Raw genomic sequence first — 20482 nt, forward strand, 5'->3', positions numbered from 1 at the left:
AAAAAAGAGAGAGAAACTATGCCTGGAACATCTCTTGACTTGTATTACTTAAAAGAGGCAAGTAGACAACTAAATTTTTATCCTGTGTTAACAGCTCCGACTGCATTAACACACACACACACACACACACACAGCTCTGAAGGATGTGGTTTCAATGCAACTGTGCATCATATACTCTTTTTTAAAGTGATAGATGCCTTTTACTTGGTTGGGCTTATCCTTCCCATGTTTTTTCTCATCAAGTGGAGGGGGAAAGTTGGACAAAAGAAAGCTGTGCTCTGGTCAATTAAGAGTGATGTTTCTAAAGTGCCTGTTGATCATTCCAGGGAACATCTTGGATTCCCTTTTGATTATATCCTACCTGTCCATTCAAAAAACTGTAAAAGGATCTTTTATCTTATAAACAATATCTATAAATTTCTTAAGTTGTAATTTGATTTTAATGCTCATGTTTTGAAGAGATCTGAAGTTTCACATGCACTTGTTTTTTAAATATTCTATATTTTTAAATTCATAATTTGAAATTATTACAATAGCTGTAATTTGTCAAAGGCCTGACATATGTTAGGTCAATTCCTGTGAAATCATTCATTATCACAGTTCTATGAGGTAGACAGTTTATGTTAGCAGGAAACTGAGAGTGCATTGTCTAGAAAATGTGTGCCTCAGAACAGACTCCAAAGACTGTCTTTATTTCATAGGAGCTGAGGCAGAGACAGAGCGGAAGCCTTGGAAATAACACCTCCTTATTTTTTTAACCTGATTCTGCTAAAAAGCATGGTGCCTACACAAGCCATTGCACCAGTTTGGTGAGAGAGAGGTGGATATGCTGTTTCCAAGAGGAGCCAACAACACAGGCAGAAGGACAAGGCTGTAGCAGCCATGACCCTTGCCAGTGGAAGCTGGCCCATGGGTCGTATTTGGCACATGTATACCATTTGCCAGTAACCCCAAGAGGCTGTGTTTTCTCTTGAGTCACCTGGGAATTTAGTCATAAATGAAATAGATTCACTTCAGCTGCCTTCTTCCATCACAGTGAGGAAAATATCCAGCGTTGGACCAAGCATCACCCATGTACTCCTTTTTCTTAATAATTAATTTTGGCTGTCTCATATAAGTTGGATATTTCGTGCCATATATGCCCTTTTCCACAAGTTCAAGTCTAATCTAACAAAGTGAACACCTCCCAGGGCCCACATAGAGTTCTCGGTATTTAGGAACCCTGAAAAACTATTTACAGTTTCTTCCTAGACAGACCTACCAGAATGCTGTAAGAATAAACAGACTTCAAAGTCTTCACAAGAGGAAAAACTGTTCTGGCAAAGTCTATAATTTAGACCATCTTCAGGAAGAATGACTTCACGAAAAGAGAGGCCCAGAATGGCCAGCCTCTTTTAAACAGTTAACTTTTTCTTTATTTAATTGTGAAGACTAAATGACAGGAAAGTGCTTTTGTAGGAAGGTGGGAGTCTTGACGCTGTAGAAGGAAGTTACACTGTGCATGGGAGTAGCTTGTGGGTGGGAGTTACAGACTACTGATCTATTGCTAGTCCAGAATATTCATGCATAAACATCTTTACAATGGCACCCGAACAGAATTAATAAACTCCTATTAAAGGCACTTGATACATTATTTTTTTAAGAGCAAATATTACTTATTATATTCAGGAACAGGAAAAAAAAATTTACATCCAGGAACAAAGATTAAAAAAAGGCCTTTAACTTTGGTGAAACAAAAGATGATACAATTGGATTTTCATAGGTTAATTCAAAAGTTGACATGCTACACTGTCTGAAAGTATGAGAGAGAAGCTGGCTTTGTGTTGTAGATGTCATAACCTTAAAAGACTAAACCCGATAAATGAATGCATGTAAACAGCAAAGAACACAGCAAGGGAGGCATAGTGGAGATCAGTCACAGATTTCCCCAAACCTTGCCCTCGGGGCCTGTATGGCAGACAACGTGCATCTCGACATGCAGCCAGGAATAGAATTCTGTCTTACAAATTAAAAGGAATTCCAACACTGAAGACATGTAGTGTAAGTACTGGGACAGCTCTCACGTGGCTGTAATTCTAGACATTTGAATCGCGTGGGAAAAAAAGAAGAGAGAGATCATAAAGATAATGATAATTGTCTATCTTTAGAGTTTAGATTCACCTGTTTACACTCTTGCTCTCTGTCACTACACCCTGCACATTCATAGTTTACTTAATTGATTATAATTATTTACTATTTCATAGCTATTGCGGGCTGGACTGTATGTTTCGAGAGCCTTGAGGTCTAGTTTTGCTCATTCTATAGTCTCAGATTCTAGGAAAGGCTGGAATTATGCCAGGTGCTTAGTGATTCTTTGTGAGCTGGAGAGGAAAGTTGACAGCAAAAAGACAGTGAAAATGCTGCCTTTACTGGTGAGCTGGTGACCTACAGCCAGAAAAAGTTTGAAAAGGGAAAAGAATGTTCAACATCGTCTAAAAATACATTCAGTACTGGGAAGGCTCAGTGGGATCAGGTCCTGTCAGCAGTAACTCATTGCTAAGCCTGTGGCAGAAAATATGGGCATTCGGAGCCACCTACGTGCGGCCTTTGGGATCAAAGGCACATTCACAGCAACCATAAATTAAGACTTCTAATGTTACCTGCAAATGAGATTCGAATGAGAAATGTCCTATTAATGTATTTGTATTTATGATTTAACCATGTTACTTTGTTGAATGAATTCATAAAGTATATAAGAATTTGCAAGACTTTATTTTTTAGAGTTATATATGTATACATATATATACACATACACATATATACAACACGTGTGTATATATGCACACTTTTATGTAATAGATATACACACACATTCTATAGTTCAATACAAATAAATCCAAAAAGAAGTGGCCTAAGATGCTTCAGATCTCTCAGACACCCTAATGTTCTTCTCAAGGAGTGCTCATGATCACAATTTCTTAGAAAGAGGCAGGATATGGAATTATAAATAAATAGCAACCTAAGCATTATAGAATGTGTAGGATTATCCTCTGTGTGGACTCGACTGTATCTAGTTTGTTTTTAAGCCCACAGACAACAGACGCTCACCTGGTATAAAGTGAAACGTGTTTAGGTTGCTTAGAGCCTCCATGTCCTACCAGGTGTGTGATAAACACGCACTGCCACTTTAGCTCCAGACAGCTGGTCCGGATTCCCACATGTCTAGATGCATCTGTGCACCGGTTTACCCAAACCTAACTCTATTTGAGACAGACATTCCTGTAGAGATCACTGTTTCTTTCAAGCCAAATAGACCTTATTTGCCAAAGGGAGAAAGTGGACCAGGTCAATGGATCGCCACTGATTCTGGGTAATTCCTGGAGGACATCTTGGTTGCACACTGGAGCCATCTGAGGAACTTAAAAAAATACTGATGCTCGTATGGCACTCCCAGAAATTCTGATGTGATTGGTCTGGATTTCACTCCATGGATCCAAAGGGAAGCCAAAGTCAGGAACCACTGTCTTACTTTCAGTCTCCCCATTTCTAGGATGGGCTCATAAATACCACCTCGTTCGCCTCTTGGGAGACTGCAAAGAGAGTTTATGTGCCATTAGAGTCCTGTCACATTCCTGAATTCACCAGTGTCCCTTCTTCTTTATCTCTGGATTGGAAATAGGAAAAGACATAACTGTGGGCGGTGGTGGGCGTCTGGAAGGGTGAGATGGAGAGAGGCTCTTCACTAGAGCCCTCCAAGCTCTGTCAGTTAGCGGTTTGGTTCCTTAAGGTTATCCAACTATCTTTTGTCAAACTAATTACTTTTGAAAGGTTAAGCCTCAATCTCACCTTTCTGTGAATGACTTTAATCAGATAATCTCCTATCACCTAGTTGAGGATTAGTTGTTGAAGGCCTAGGGGAAGCAAGGAGAGAGTTGCAAGGCGAGCCTGGGATTCAGGAAAGGTGAGGTGGGGAAGCCTGCTCTCTCGGAGCTAGTCTTGGCCCTCAGTTGGCTAATAGCAGCCTAAAAAATAAGAACAAACTTTCTCACATTGCTAGGGCAGTGATTTGTTAAAAGTGTTCCTATGATCAAGTTGCTTGTCCGTCTCATGACCCTTTATGACTTTTCTGTCTTTCTGCCATGAAGCACTTAACACGTGCCAGGTAATTTTACCATTTGCCAGCTGCTTGGGAGTCCATGAGGAGCAAGGCCTGGCACAGCCCTAGCCTCCTTACCATCTGCCTGGCACATGGTGAGCACTCAGGGTTTATTGAATTTAATTGAATTGTTTCATTTGCCACACTTTTTTCCCGAAAGTGTGAGGTGTTTTTTTTTTTTCCCCCCACATCTGCCCCTTCACTTCCACACCCCCCCCAGCTGAACTAGACCATGAGTACCTTGCAGAAATCTTAATAATTTCTCTATCTCCGGTGCCAAGTGCAACACTTGGCATATAATCAGTGCCCAATAAATATTTGTTCAATGAATTAAGAAGCAATAGCCAGCATACCGATGCCTATGTTAAGACAGTAGAATTAATTTCTGACTGTACTACTGACTTTCCACACTACTGGAAAGGCAAAGAGGAGAGAAAGAAAAACATGTGTATATGAATCTCCCACCATTTATTAATGCAACAAAAGTTGTCCTTTCTCAAAAGGCCTTTAGGACACCTGTTGAGAAATTATCTTGAGGTAATTTCAGGAAACAGAGAGGTAACAAGGAATAAGAGGGGCCGACAAAATCCAGAGAGAACCCAGCAATGAAATGAGGAAAGGGAGGGACATAAATGATCATAGAAGCCCAGAGCAAGAACTTCAAATATGAGATGAGTAAAGAGAGAAAATAGACATTCAGGAAAGGAAAAACCAGCCTTGCTCTTGGCATTTTCATAAATTTGTTTGCCTTTAGGAACCAATAAAGCGATGGCCATATTTTCAGATGCTTTTATTCTTCATGGACAGAGATAATAGATGGAAATATTTGCATTATGGTATATAAAATAGTTATACTATAACATTCATGCTGTAAGACTTATTAGATACTATTTCTAAAAAGTTACAGGGGATTCTGGGCTAAGCCACACATACGACTTTATGAGATGGTAGAAAGCATTTCTTAATATTACATGTAATTATACACTTTAAACATGCATACATAATATGTCCACTTCGGCATTCTGGCTACCTGTTTCATATTTATTTTTGTTTATTTTTTAATTTTTTAAGATTTTTTTTTTGAAATTTATTAGTCAGAGAGAAAGAAAGCACAAGTAGGGGGAGCAGTAGGCAGAGGGAGAAGCAGGCTCCCCAGTGAGTAATGAGCCAACACAGGACTCGATCTCAGGACCCTGGGATCATGACCTGAGCCAAAGGCAGACACGGAACTGACTGAACCACCTAGGCATCCCCAATTTATTTTGTAACTGCTTTTTAAAAGACCACTAGTGTACATTTCCTTTTCCTTAGTGACAGTTCTTATTAAAAAACATGTGTATATCCCGAGTAGAATGTCAATATATTAAATATTAGACCCATTAATTCAGGATCTGGGATATAGGTTGTGAAATACTACACTGTGGAGCAGCAGTCTTGACCTCTCATTAGCTGTGAGGTTTTGGTCAAGGGTCAATTGTCCAGTCCCCAAAACCTCATATGATAAATGAAGGTTTATGACATGAGAGATATGAATGACATGAGATGAATGACATGAGAGATATCATTTGTCTTAAAAAGTTATACTATGAGATTAAGTGGGAAAGAAAACAGAATACAAAATTGCATATATACAATGTCAGCTATGTAAAAAATGTGTTGAGAAAAGCCTGGAAGGATATAAACTGTGGTACGACCAGTGACTATCTCTGGGAATTGAATCACTGCTGGTTTTTATAAAAATATTCTATTTTCAGTAATTTTGAATTTTCTATACTGTGTTGACTTCAAGAAAGAAAGTGCACATATGCGTGAGCACGCGCACACACACGTAAATCTCACTTCCCTTAAGGTTTGGAGGTGGTCATCTTACAGATTCTCTTCAGTTCTCAGATGTAAGATTCTAATTTTTACTGTATCTTAACTGCTAAGGGTTTTCCACTGCCCTTCAGCTATTTGCTGCCCCTAGCCCTCCTAGCAGAGCCCACTCTTTTTGGTGTACCTCCTGCATTCCACTCTGGGACTAGACCATTAGCCCTCACACTAGTGGTCAAGAGAGTACTCTAGTTGTTTCTGTGAAAACCAAATCTGGATCACATGCCATCCTCCACCTCCAACTCCCACCCCCAACCTCTAATACAACCAAACACTTGGATAGTTCCCACAGACCACAAGTCTCATGACTACAGTTGTCGATTTTGAGTGTGATTAATTTGATTAGGATTCATTGTTTTTCTAACTTAACTATAAGCTCTTTGAAGGTAGCGTCCTGTTTGTTTTTATTCACTGTTGGGACTTCTAGCCTTAGTGTGAAATCGGGATTCAAGGCTCTGGACATGCAGTTTCCACTGCTTTGAATGGTCTTTCTGCAGATGCTCTGCCTCTCCTTGAGGACTTCGCTGATCTCAGGCCACCTCAATTCTTGACCATGCCCTTGAACACCCTCCCTCCCTAGTCCTGCTAACCTGCTTTCTCTTATTTGACAGCACTTACCTCCATCTGAACTTGCTTCCCATGTTTACCTGTTTCTTTATATTTATTCCTTCCTTGTTTAGTGCCTGGTTCCCTCTAGCAGCCTGTAAATTCCTTGAGGGTGGTGATTGGTCGGTCTGTGGTCATATCTCAAACTGTAGTACTCGGAACAGGACTTAGCATGGTGGATGCTCAATAAACATTTGTGAAATCTGGAACAGAGGGATTATGTGAAAAATATTTTCTGATAGAAAGAAGGATGGAAGAGTGGAGAAAGAAAAGAAGAAAGAAGTGGAAGAAAGTAGAAGAAAGAGTGGAAGAAGAAAAGAAGAAAAAAGGAAAGAAAAAATAGAGGAGTAAAGAACTATACTGAAAATCTTGCATGGCCCTTCTTTATATTAAACTTGGGGAACTTTATGCCTATATTAGAGCTTCTTGTTGCCCCCAGTGTTTTTAAGAAAACCAATGACGTAAATGGCCTGAGAAGTCAGAAGACATTGATGCCAGTCCTGCTCTGTCACGGTGCCAATTTACTTATACAATGTTGTCTGGTCTAACAAAGGAAGAGGGCCAGATGGTCTCTAATGCTCCACTCCCAACTTAAATTCTGTGGTTCTCAACTTTTAATTCCGAAGTGTATTTTTTATATTGTCCTATTGCCAGATGCCAAAATAATTATATTGAAGATTTAGATTCAAGTTTTAGGTAGAATAGCTTAATTGAGATATGTGCAAATACTTGTAACTCAGTTTTAGTCTTTATAAACATTTTAAGACAAATATGTTGATTTTAATCTAATATTTTCACACTTAAGTGATTTATACTTTAAGCGGCACAAAAATTATACATACAATATGTTGTATTACACAGCACACTACATATATACATAATATACAGTAGAATATAAATTATTTATATTTAAATACTGGGTATGATTTTAAAAACTTAGTGTGGGAAATATAAAAGGTCCTTGAAGGTAAACTAAAATCATCTGACTCTATCAGTGTATTTATTCACATACCTAAACAAGTTTGAATCCAAGCTATAAAAGAGTGCCTCCCTCCTCCACTGTGAAATGTAATAGAGATACATTTAATGTATCTGCTTAAAATGGATTCTCCATACAAAAACGTTTCCAACTCTTCCCTGCCTTCCAGAAGCTTCTTCTCTCAACCAAATGTATCTAAACGTGGGCCAGAATGCAAAAGATCTACATTTGGGTCTGTTTTGGCATGGTCTTGCAATGGATTATTTTTACCCTGGTATAATAAAAACAGCATGCTTAGATCAGTGATTGAAGATAATTTCATATTTTGACTTAAAAAGCATACCTTCTTGGGATATTTTCATTGAGTTATTTGTTTCTTTGTTTGTTTGTTTTGCCAGGAAAGCCAAATTACATTTGGGAGGCAGTTAGAACTTACTGAACTATAAATGTGGTTTGTAGGACAAGGAAGATACAATTCATACATATACTCACACACAGTTATACAGGTGCCTTAAAGACTCCCATTTGAGTGAAAAAGATAAATGCTACCATTTCCTTTATCTATATTATTGGTAAACCAGCCAACTGATATTATCTCTAAAAGCCATACTCCTTAACTGCATTTCTATTGGGATTCATTGGTATAATTAAGACTTGAATGGTCTGAAATATTTCAAGAACCTACAGTGAACATTCTTTCCTTTATCTGAAAATGTAGTTTTATTTCATCTGAAATTGTTTTCTGTAATTTCCCTCTCCACCCACAAATGACCTTCTTTTTGTACTTATGGATCTGCTCACTCATGAGCCCATGAACTCTAAGTACACTTCACAGAAGCAAAAGAAATCATACTGCTCATGCTTTCCTGGCACTGAGTATCAATGGTATTCTAAATGGGAAACTATTTACTTTTTATTACTAATGATTTTTTAAAAATTTCCACAATTTAAAATGTGGTTAGAATGCTACTGGTAGCTGAAAGCTGGCAACATGATTTAATATTTTTAACATATGATCTGGTGTTTGTTACAGTGCTTCAAAACTTTCAATGTCATTACTCATGTACTAGCATTATCAATAATACTAAATTAAGCTAAATCTGTGGCAAACTAGCTTTATATCACAATTTATTTTGAGTCCTTTTTGAATCCCAGATTGACCATTATAGCTTTTCTTAACCACCCCTTTTTCTTTTATCTAATGTAAAACAACATTTTTTTCTCTTCTTTGTCATTTACGAGGATGTTTATTTTACTGTTTCTAGCATTCAAGGGTCTTTCTTGTATCTCTTTGTATTCTGTTCGGTGGAGCAGAAAATCTGTCTCAGTTTCAATTTCTCTTTTGTTCCCAGAACTTCCCCCTTCCTTCAGTGCTGAAGTGGAAAAATAATTTCCCCTCTTGCCCCATACACAGGTTCAAAGTCCTGCTTTTCACCATGTTGCTCCAAACAGCAAACTTTCTAACTCACAAGGAAAAAGAACACCAAAGTTCTAACTTGGAAGTCTACAAGGGTCTGAGAACAATTGAAAATGAATTCCTACAACGGGGATTAGGCCTTAGTGGTTCATTGGACATTCTGAGAGGTGCGTGGAAGCCCGCTAGGGCGCCAACCTGCCAGCAGACGCATAGGTGGCCCAGCTCAGAAGTCAGGGGCCGTTGTCATGGAGAACGAAAGGCAAATGGAAGACATTAAAAGGCAAGTAGCAAACAATCCAGTAGGCTAAGCCAGGGATTTGGGAGCCTCCCAAGGTTCCTCCCTTCCTCATTCCCTGCATGAGTCATTTTTCCAGTCTGTCCACACCCATTCACCCTTCTTCTATGGGCCGCCACCCCACACTCCCATTCACCCTCAAGCTGCTGCTACAGGATCTTCTGAACTACAAGTCCAAACTCTACCTATCTCATTGCTGTGCAAACTCTTCAGTTCACCATGGTTTTCAGACTAAAGCTCAGACTCCTTGGATTACAACAGAACTACTTAGAGCTCATCTCCTGCCACTCCCCAACACTTATCCTTCCCTCACTTCTGACAGGAAAGCTGGCAGTCCCATTGTATCTGCCATGCTCTTTTCTTCATTTGACCAGATGCAAGTCCCTTTCCATCTTGTTAATTGCTATATACCTTTCAAGGCACCTGTTGAAAGTAACTCCTCCAGGAAGCCTTCCTTAACCCTCCCCAGGCCCCCTTTGGCTTGCCAACACCATTTTAGCATTTATCCCTCAGGCAGAGGTAATTGGTTTATTTGTCTCTTCCCTAGTAGAAGTATTATCCTGGAGGGTAGGGACTGTGTTATCCATTCTTGTATCTCTGGCATAATACGCATTCGATGTAGTTGTTGAAATGAATGCTGAATTAGAAAAAAAGGAATTCCTCATAGCTACTAATTGGCAGTTAGAGAATGCCCCTTCCTATTCTCTGAGAAAGTGTCAGTATCCTTTTTAATTTGCCTCGACTGTGTGTGCACTTGGGTACTTTTCAATAATTAACACTGAGAAGTAGAACCATTTAATTAATTAATTTATTTGTTATGGAAGGGAGCTATGCACAATATTAACTGTTTTGGGGATCTAGTCAAGGGCTAGAACTCAAGTCTGTTATTAATGCCTCTTATTCCTGAACTTTAGCACCTTTCACAATGTTTCCCCTTTTCCTCCTTAAGCCGGCCCCACCCTCTTTAATAGGACTTAACGAAGTTGTAGGATGAACATGGCACCATATCCACCATTTCATTCCACACTGTGTCCAAAACATGGAACCGATGTTTTAAATTAGAATCGTTATTGAACAAGTTATCAAACTTCCTTAAATTCAAAGGAAATTCTGCCCCCAACCCTCCAAAACATTATCATGTTAGTGCAGAATTCTTTCCATTCAAAGTGGAGCAGCGTTCCATCTTATAACACCCAATGAATTATGATTTGGGGCCGTGGTTTGTTTTGCTCCAACAATAATATGACTTATTTGCCTTGGAATATTCCAGTATTTCAGAAAATGGTATTTTATTTTCAGAGAAGGGTCTCTGCTTCCTATAAATCGTGTAATGCAGAGTTGGGAAGAAAGGGGATTTTACGTTCCAAATATTATTTACAAGCTTATTTACTGAGTGGAAGCTGCAGTGGGAGTTTTTGTGCTTGCGTGACAGTCAGTTTTACTGAGGAACTGCGAAACTGTGGACACCCTGCTCCTTGAGGAAGAAACAGCCTGGCAGTCTTGCAGATCTTTTTCCCGCCTGTGAGCCATCCAGGTTCAAAAACTGTGTGGTGCATTTTAAGGCGGCAGCCGCATGAGCTCCTTACCGTTTTCTGCCGAGCCGATTCTCACCTTCAACCTAACCTTGCCGGCTTCCTTACAAAAAGCCTCATCCGCCGGCCTCTTTAAAAAAACGAACCTCTGTGTCCGCCCGGCTGGTTGCAAGGAGCGGAAAGTAGTAGGGGTGCGTCCCATTTGCACTATGTAGCTCGGCTGTTATAATGTTGAACGTGTAAGATGGAATATACCACCGGCCGGCTGCGGGGATGCACCTCGCCAGCGCCGGCTCCGGTTTCCTTGTGCCCTTGGCGCCGACCCGCGAGCGGCGACGACCACCCCCTGCGGACTTGGTTCGCTTGAGGGGCGCCAGGGCGGCCCGGGCGAGGGCGGGAGGGCGGCGGAAAGTTGCCGAGCGTTTTCTCGCCGCCGCGTGCGTCCGGGAGCTCGACGAGTCCGCCCCGGGCTTCCTGGTGGGGCTGGGCGGGCGGGGGAGGGGCCGCGCAGCAGCAGCGGAAACCAGACCTCGGCGATAAGAGGCTGCACAGCGACATGCAACAGTCTTTTCACTGCAGCTGAATGAGTTGTGGCGCTCACCATGCTCCCGTGACCGGGAACTGACAAGTTCAATTTTAAATCGCGGGCCTCTTGGAATCATGACTCCCACAATGCCTTGGGCTCTCGGTCGGCAGTCGGGCTGCCTCTGAAAAAAATGTGAGAGGTAAGTTTCCATGTTCACAGTTTCCTTGCGCGGCTCCGCGGCTCGGCATTGTTTGTACTCTTTCGGGGCTGTACGTGGCTGAAGCAGGAAGTGAGAGGAGGCTCCGGCCGGCTGCGTCTCGGAGCCGCCCGGGCTGGCTCGCCGCGGCGGGCGGCTTCCTATCGCGCACCATCTCGAGCTCGGGGGAGCGCGGGAGGCTGCCGCTGCAGCCCAGCTCCGGGCAGCCCTTCCGCGGGCGCTGCGGACCCTGTCAGAGCGCAGCCGGCGTCCAGCCTGGCAGTCTAGACAGAAAGAGAAAGAAGGACAGAGGGCGAGAAAGAAAGAGGGGGGAAAGGAAGGAAACAGGTGCGTGGAAGTGTACTTACAACTTAATGACCTTCGTCGGGGGAAGATGCGAGTTCATCAGACGCGAGCCACGGTTTCTCCCGAGAGCCCGCATCCCTGTCCCCGGGGCTGCCATCCAGCCCGGTTTTCATCTGGGCCAAATATGTGCACGCAAAGGTTAATTCTCTGCCTGCTACCCATAAATTACGCATGACATGTTTAGCTGGGCTTCCTTATATGGAGAGTGCTGTATTTCAGTCCAGTTTGCCTTTTGCCAAGTTTACAGGGCGGAAGACGCCCTGCATGAGAGGGCTCCTCTTTTTTTTTTTTTTTTTTTTTCATCGTTTTGTAGTGCGTCACTCAAAAACTGTAAGAAAAGTAAGTATAGACGCTCTCTGGGTGGAGCCGCAGTTGGTTGATTGAATTGCTTTCATGAAAGAGTGAAAAGAATGAAAAGTAGTTAGTACTTGGGTTCTGGTTTTTAGACAAAAGCAGGACAAATATGTGCCCCCCCCCCGCCCCCGCCCCCCCCCCTTTTTTTTTTTTTTTTAAACGGAGCCGGAATCTGTTATTGGTAGTAATGTGTCATGTGAGAATACTTTGATTCCAGAGCCTGTAACACGAGCAGGTATATGGTGGAGCTTATGCCTGCCCTTCTCACAGCACTTTACAACGATAGGGGTGTTGCTAGAAGAGTCATTGTGTTCTTAAGTCTCTCCACGGTCCTGGGGAATATATGGCTGCTGGGGTTTGGTGGTGTATTCCCGTGGAGGGGGCTTCCCTAGGATTAAGACGGAGTAAGAAGCTGCCAGAAAGGTTACTGCCACTGTCTTTACTTTGTGTGCCCACCAGCACAGGCACAGGCGATAGCAAACGGATGGTAAACTCTGCCGTACGTACTCTGAGGAATTTCTTAAACAAATTAATACACCGAGAGAGAAGTCATAATTAATGCCTTCGGATTTACAGGCCCTCTGCAAGGCGCTTTGAAATACTACACCGGTGGACACGGTGTTCCTCCCTCCTGGGTCTGAACACAGTGTCTGTTTATACAGAGGGTATTTCGGACCTAACTATTCTATACCCGCATAAGTGATCCACTCCACGTTATCTGTGTGGGCTCCTGAGAGTGTTGGTGTTTCTCCTTGTCCTGCTGTTGAGATAAAATATTATCACTAAGGCAGGTTAAAATGAAAGTTCAACGACTCTAAAATTCATCGGAAGAGTAATACTTAGAATGTCTTAGATGTAAACTTATAGCCAGAGACACTGAATAATGTTATTTTGTAGCCGGAGAAAGCACATTGTTGTCACTTGTATCTTTGCTTTCTTAAAGTTGGTGACAACTATAGCTCAAAACTGTTTTTTTTTGTTTGTTTGTTTGCATAGGGGTGAATTTTTTTTTTTTTTTTAATTACTGTGTTGGTAGGCCTTCTTTCAAAGTGTAGACATAGTTTTTAGTTTTATTTGTTTAATGGGGGGTTTCCTCAGGGAGAACTACAAAAGTTGCCTTTTGTGTTTTAGGGAACAGGTTGGGTCAGCACCAGAAAACCTGTTCATCCATCAGTCTATAATTACAGTGTCACTTAAGACATAATAATCAGGTTATATTATTACTAAGAGACTCAGAAAGGCTCACATGTGCCTAGTTTAATTTTTTTTCTCATGTAACTAAGAACAAAAGTGTGATATTCTATGCAGCCATGCCAGTGGAGAATCCAGAGTGTTTTATGGTTTAAAATATTATTGCTTGTGTTTACATTTCCACATTTGAAGCAAACTTAGACTCCAAGTTGAATTCATTAAATTTTGCTTCCAACATTCTGTTCTTCCTCTGGGCACAGAATTCCTATGAAATGAAGCACTGGGTTCTGTTCCAGATCAAGAAAAGAGTATCCCAAGGTTTCTCCTGGGGTTGAGGGTCGTGGGGGGAGAGTAAAATCATTTTTCTCATTGAATAAGGGTGTGTTACTTTATTATTAAAATTTCCTATTTTTATCATAAGCAAAAAAAAAAAAAAAACTGCCCTTGCATTTATCACTGTCGTGGTTCATTAGACCTGTATTTGATATATCTATTTATGGAAACCAAGAGAGAATAGCCTTGCTGCACCTCCTGGTTTTCTGCTTGATGATGGAAGATGCACAGGTTAGAGAACATCCCAGATCTCACTTGGAAGGAGCTAAAGGGAATAGGTCACTGGGGTTCCTAGACCCTTAAGAAAAAGCCATCAGGGTGAGCAGTAGATAAGAGGGTCAGAGGAGTGGAGCAAGGAAGTGAAATATATTCACTTAAATGTTTAGCTTAATATAAAATCCCAACAGCAATACTGATTATAGAGGATGTTACATTGGAAGATTTTGAAGTGGTGGCTTTTTAAGCCAGAAAGCTTCGTATTTTTGGAAATCTAGAATGTGCCGTTCAGCGCAGCAGCCACCAGCCACATGTGGCTGTTGAGCATTTGAAATGTGGCTAGTTAAGTTTTACATTCTGGATTTGGAAAACTTTGTATGAAGGGAAGAATGTAAAACATCTGATTAATATTTGTAGATGGATTATATGTTGCAATGATAATATTTTGGATATATCGGTTTCAGTAGAATATACTGTTAGGTTAATTTCACCTGCTTCTCTTTCCTTGTTTAAAATATGAGTACTAGAACACCTAGAATAACAAATGTGGCTTGTATTGCATTTCCCTTGGGTAGTGTTGTTCTAGAATAAAGCAGAGAAGCAGCATTCTGAGAGAAAGCTGGAAGAGTTTGCTGGTTAAAATATAATAAAATTGAATTTTATTTTTACAAGCTAAAGAAGTTTACTATACATAGAAATACCTTGTCTTTCTTATCCATTGTAACCAAAATTTAAGAAAACACACTACCTAACATCTATTTTTATTTCCTCAAAACTACTGTTTAGTTTAGAGATTTAATGGTGAAGTAGTAATAACAGAGAAAAGGCTTATAATTAGGGGATGAGTCTTAACACCTCTCAAAGGCCAGAATAGAGTATGATTGCTACTTAGGAACATTTTAGAGACACTATAGTTATCATTGTCCTGAAGTTACCAAACATAAACGAGTCACTAAAATTTATTTTAAAATAGAGTTTTTGGTAAATAGCAATTATCCTCAAATGCTTAATATGTATTTTCCTATCCTATGATTTTCCTTCCTTAGAAAATAAAAACATCATGTAAATCCAGACAAACTCCTGACCACGTGTTAATCAAAGATTATTAAATTCAGAAGATTGAAATTTTCACTTGTAGGCTATAAGGCCTTGTTTTGAATGTTAAGAAAGGTAAAAATAGGTTTCTGTGGTAATATGGGCTTTGAAAGATTTCTATGCATGGAGATAATTGTCTTTATAATTTGAACACATTCTTGAGAAAGCATCTGACTAGCAAACAAAGCACAATGGCATAGGTCTTGGAAACATTCCCCTCAGATATTTTCATAACTGAAGTACATTTTGCCATACACAGTGTTACGCTGTGTATGGCAAATGTATGTAAATGCAGTTCTTTTCTACCCATTTAAAGTATGCTTACTTTTACTTCCTTCAAGGCTGCCAAAGATATGGGACTGGGTGGATATAGTGGGTTCTTTTTTGCGGGGAGGACAGATTTTATAGAGAACCTTGGAAGAGTTGCCTCCTGGCTAGGTGCCATCTTGAATCTGTCTCCCCTTGTATGAGGTATAACTACCATTAGTGTCGATGCATGTGTATGGTGTGGAGGGGAACACTGATCCCCATTAACTTTGTATATCATTTTTGATGAGTCATGGAACATGTTCTCTAATGGTTGGAGAATTATTGATTGCAAAGCAGAGAATTCAAGAAGAGCTATTGACATATGGCATTAAGTGTCTCTAGACATATTTTATATTTTTAGATGAGATAGGGAAATTGATTTTTATGTAGCCTTTTTCATATTATAAAGATGTATGTTTATGTAAACATTACAGCTATATCCTTAAAAAAGCACTTAACAAATACACGGTTACAGTTTTTTACATATTATTATTAGGTTTTAATGACCCTAATACATTTCTTACAGATAATTATTTACATATTCCAAGAGGCATCTTAATACCTGTGTATGTGACATCCATAAAAGTGAAGAATCTTTAAAGCATTTATGTTACAGTATTAAACATTAAGTATTTGGCACTTTCCCCACTGTTTTTGAGATCTTACTCAGGTTTCTGTGATTATCCTTTGTTAAGACAGTTCAGGATATATTAATCTTTGTGATGGAATATAACCATATTTTATAGAGTGAAGAATTCCTTTTCCACTGAGATCAATGCTTTTAAAAAGGTGAAGAGGTTTTTGAAATAACTGTTATGCTTCCAGTAGTGTATGTGCTCCAAAGGAAAAACTGTCATCTCTTCGGAAATTATTCTAAGAAGTTGAGAGTTATATCTTTTATATACCCAAAGAGGTGAATAAGAATTGGTAAGGTAATACTCCTCTGAAATGTGGACACAATATTTATGTGAGTGTTTGTGTGAAGGCTGAGTGTTCCCAAGACAAGGCTAATTTATTCAAATAATCTGGCTGTTAAGTAATGCCATATTATTAAAAGGAATTGTGCTAAATATCATATAATCTAAAAGCTGTTGCCTATGCAAATATCAACCATGGTCCCTCTCCAGCTGATATTTCTTCCTCCAAAGTATTTTTAAGAGAAACTTATATTTAAAACTGAGTTTTCTTTATATTTTGAATTTTAAAACAGTTTCGGAGCTATTAACTAAGCATGAACTTTTTTTAAAGAGCTAACAAGATCTGAGGATTATGGGAACAAGTTTAATCATATGAAATAAACACGACATTGCTGAGATATTCTATTTTGTAATGTTGATTTAAGTGAATACATATTGGGGTAAAATAGTAAGCTAGGCTCAGTGAGATCTATCAAACTTAATCAAAATATACTTGGTCTTCAAAGAAGTGGCAGTCTGGTAGCAGAAGTAAGAGTTTTGAAAATAACCGTAAAGTAGAAAGTGGTATTTCGTAAACAGTGGCTTGGTAACATGGTTTGGAAGTACAGATAAGGAAAGATAAGTCTTAACGTAGCTCTGACCAATACATGTAATAAAGAGAACAGTCTTAATGCATAAATAATGGAAAACCAAAGCTATTCTTTATTTTTCAACAATGCAAAAATAGTGTTCTGTTAAGCCAGCATTAATTATATCTATTTAGTGACTATTTACATATTTTTCATACATTTATATTTAACATTCAGACACAGGATTTTTGTATGTGTTCTTTTTCATTTCTTTAGTTCATTTCTCTAGTAGAAATATATAGATTTCCAGATGTCCTGTACTAGAATATAAATAGCTTTTGCCATCAGTTTTACTGTTGAATACCATAAAATATCACCTTTTGAAGTCAACAAATTGTTACTATTGTGTCAGAAGACCAGAGTGGGTAATGAAGTTGAACAGTGAATGCAGAGAATTTGCCAAAGACTAGATTGAAAGCAAACTGACAATTATAATGAGGTTGTTTGCTAAAAATCTATATATTCAAGTTAAGAAGTAGAAATAATACTAAAATACATTTAAAAAGCAGTGCTTTCATTTTGGGAAAAGAAATGTATAATACATAATGAACAATAATGAGGGAACTACGTATTGGCAGGAGATTTTAATCAGAAACAGCCAGAGTATCAAATTTAACAGGACATTGAGTAAAAGAAAAGTGGAGTAATAAAAACAGAAGGTATAGACACAGGGAATAGTGTCCCACTTATGAATACAATTTTGTGGGTTTTCAAAAATAATATTTTAAGTACATAGTTGCTGGAAGATGTAGTCACATTGTCTACTTTTCTGTATTTACATTCCTATCCTACTAACATCTGTCTATAGTGATTGTGACTGAATAGACTCTTCCAGAAAATGCCAGAAAGTATGGTAACAATAATGTATGCAGTGGGAGTGTGAGGAAATATAAACAGTGAGACGTTACAGTTTAATAGTCAAAACACATCATAAGCATGTTAAATAGCAGGAATGCCTAAGTAAGGCATTACGAAGTTCATATTTAGAACATTGTTAAAGATATTTTCTGAACTTGTTGTAGTATTAGAACTTACAGACCATTCAGAGCCTATTGCATGCAAAGTTTGTACTCACGTATCTAGCAATCTGTTTACCAGCATTGTTGATGATAGTGATAGTGACACTCTCACATTTTACTTATTTCTGTCTTCTCTGATTGTAAGAAAGAACTACCTTTACCATGATCTTTTAGCACTCCATGTGGATGAGTAGCTCTTATCCCAGTGGAAACATAGTCTGGGCCAGAATGGTGGTAGTCAAGTTAGGTGACAGAAAGAAAGAAAGGAAGGCATAGGGCTTGCTGTGTGGGGAAAAGTTGGTAGGAAAACCTCTGAGTCATTGGCTGAACTTGCAACTCTATTCCCAAGCCAAAGGCCCCCTCACTGCTATTTCTATTTACTAAGTTTTAGTTTCAAAAAAGCTGTATTATGAAAAGACACATCACATCCTTTAAAGAGTTTCTAAATTTGTTTTGAAAATCCAATGTTTGTTGCAGTATAAGTAGAAAAACAAAGAACAGACTTCAGTGGGGGCTAATTTTTGAAAAGTAGAACATTCAGCAAATGTAAGAGGTGATATCAGTTTTATTATTATCATTTTAAAATGATAATAATCTCTATATGTTCTGTATATACAGATTATAATGTGTATATGTTCATTACATTTTTGTCTGTATCTTGAATGGAGAGACTGTTGGGAGGTTGGCATAGACAAGCTTCACAATGTGTAGACTTTATTTTATAGACCAGATCTGACCAGGTATGTGGCCTGGGGGAAACCATTTACTCTTTCCAATCCCTGTGTTCTATATCTGTGAAATGATAAACATATAAATAATTATTAATAATAGAAATTCCAAGGGGACCTGGGTGGCACAGTTGGTTAAACATCTGACTCTTAGTTTTCGGCTTAGGTCATAATCTCAGGGTTCTGGGCCTCCCTCTCCCTCTGCCCCTCCTGCTCATGTTCTCTCTCTCTCTCTCTGAACTACATAAATAAATCTTTAAAAAAAAATAGAAGTTCTACTTACTATATATTTTTTAATGAAATATCTCATTTAATCTTTTTTTTTTTTTTTTTACAGCTGTGAAGTAGGCCTTATGACCTTTGTATCTTCAAGACTAAGTAGCATGACTAGAAATCTCTCTATCATTTGTAGAATTATGAGGCTTGTTGTTTGCCTTGGTTCCAAATCCACGTTTTTAACCAATTTTTTTCTTGCCTCCAATGCTAAAGAGTAGTAATGAGGATAAGAACTATAATGAAGATTATTAACATTTTTGGACTGCTTTCAATATGCTAGGGTAGGGTTTATGAATTAATTCACGGATTCCTGAGAACAACCCTGTGAGATGGGTACTATATTAGCTTCATAGATGGGAAAATGAGGCACCAACAAGTTAATTGTCTAAAATTACTTAAGTAACAAGAAACACAAGAAGGAGTTGAATCAGGGTAGTCCAGTTCTAGAACCCGTGCTTGTACATGAAAGAATAAAAACAGATTAAAAAAATATTTGTATTAGATGCATAGAGGAGATTGAGACCATGAACATTTGTAATTCTCTAGCAGAGTCACACTTTTACAGCATTTAGAAATAAGAGGATAGAGAGAAAAGACGTGGGGGCAGATAGGCAGCATGTGGGGTAGGAAGAAGGGAGGAATCAGGTGGGAGAGGAGATTGGTACAGAGTGGGGCATTGAGGAGCGGGTGGTATAGGTTTGATACACAATGGGGAGCACGAGACATGTGGTTAGGCCCGTAATCTTACAGGCATGCATTTCAGTGACAATTTATAGAGGAAGGATAGGACACATATAGGATGAAGTAGAGATTGTAGGAAAAAGATGAGGGGAATGCCAGGAAATGAAAAGTAAGACCTATATGCTGGGGGAAAAGTGACTGGGACCCCCGTATGGGTCTACAGGATGTATGTAGCAACTGTTTAGATGTGGATCTGAAAGGCAATGGGAGGTAGTAAAAATGATATTTAAAATACAGTAATTTTTAAAAACTTTTCATCAGAAATTTCTTATGTAAAAGTTTTAATCTTTAATGTTAATTCTGTTCATTACATTGCTACTTGTGCACTCTTTTAGGATAAAGAACTATGGAGTGCCTAGGTGGCCCAGTCAGCTAAATGTCTGTCTGTCTTTGGCTCAGGTCATGATCCCAGGGTCCTGGGATCAAGTCCTGCATCGGGCTCTCTGCTCAGTGGGGAGTCTGCTTCTCCCTCTACCCCTCCCCCTGCTCATTTTCTCTCTCTCTGTCTTTCTATCACCTTCTCTCTCTCTCTCAAATAAATAAATAATAAAATCTTTAAAAAAGATAAAGAACTATATTTTAAAATGTCAGTAAGAGAAAAATACTTAAAATTGTGTTTTATCAGGAACTATAACTCGATTGAGCAGAAGACGCATGTTAAATTCTTAAAATATTTCATTTCTGTGTCTAGCTCTTTTAAATAAAGCACAGGATCTGATGAACTGTAGAACGTCACCAGATTCTTCATCC

At 39.1% G+C, this 20482-nt stretch overlaps 1 protein-coding gene across 17 annotated transcripts in view; it reads left to right on the forward strand.

Moving 5' to 3' along the window:
• The window catches only part of MBNL1 (muscleblind like splicing regulator 1), a 200362-nt gene that overhangs the window by 11380 nt on the left and 168500 nt on the right, over positions 1-20482 (forward strand). For 11 of the 17 annotated variants that reach the window (XM_032852516.1, XM_032852524.1, XM_032852519.1 and 8 more), the window contains exon 1: positions 11453-11561. The exons of 3 other annotated variants lie outside the window; for them this stretch is intronic. The gene's annotated coding sequence lies outside the window, so the exon portion shown is untranslated. Of the gene's footprint in view, positions 1-11392; positions 11562-20482 lie in introns of those variants that run through there. 3 more of the 17 variants (XM_032852533.1, XM_032852528.1, XM_032852535.1) reach the window with 2 other exon arrangements.

The sequence above is a fragment of the Lontra canadensis genome, unplaced genomic scaffold (assembly GCF_010015895.1).
Source record: "Lontra canadensis isolate GAN:19392208 unplaced genomic scaffold, GSC_riverotter_1.0 scaffold6, whole genome shotgun sequence".
NCBI lineage: Eukaryota > Metazoa > Chordata > Mammalia > Carnivora > Mustelidae > Lontra > Lontra canadensis.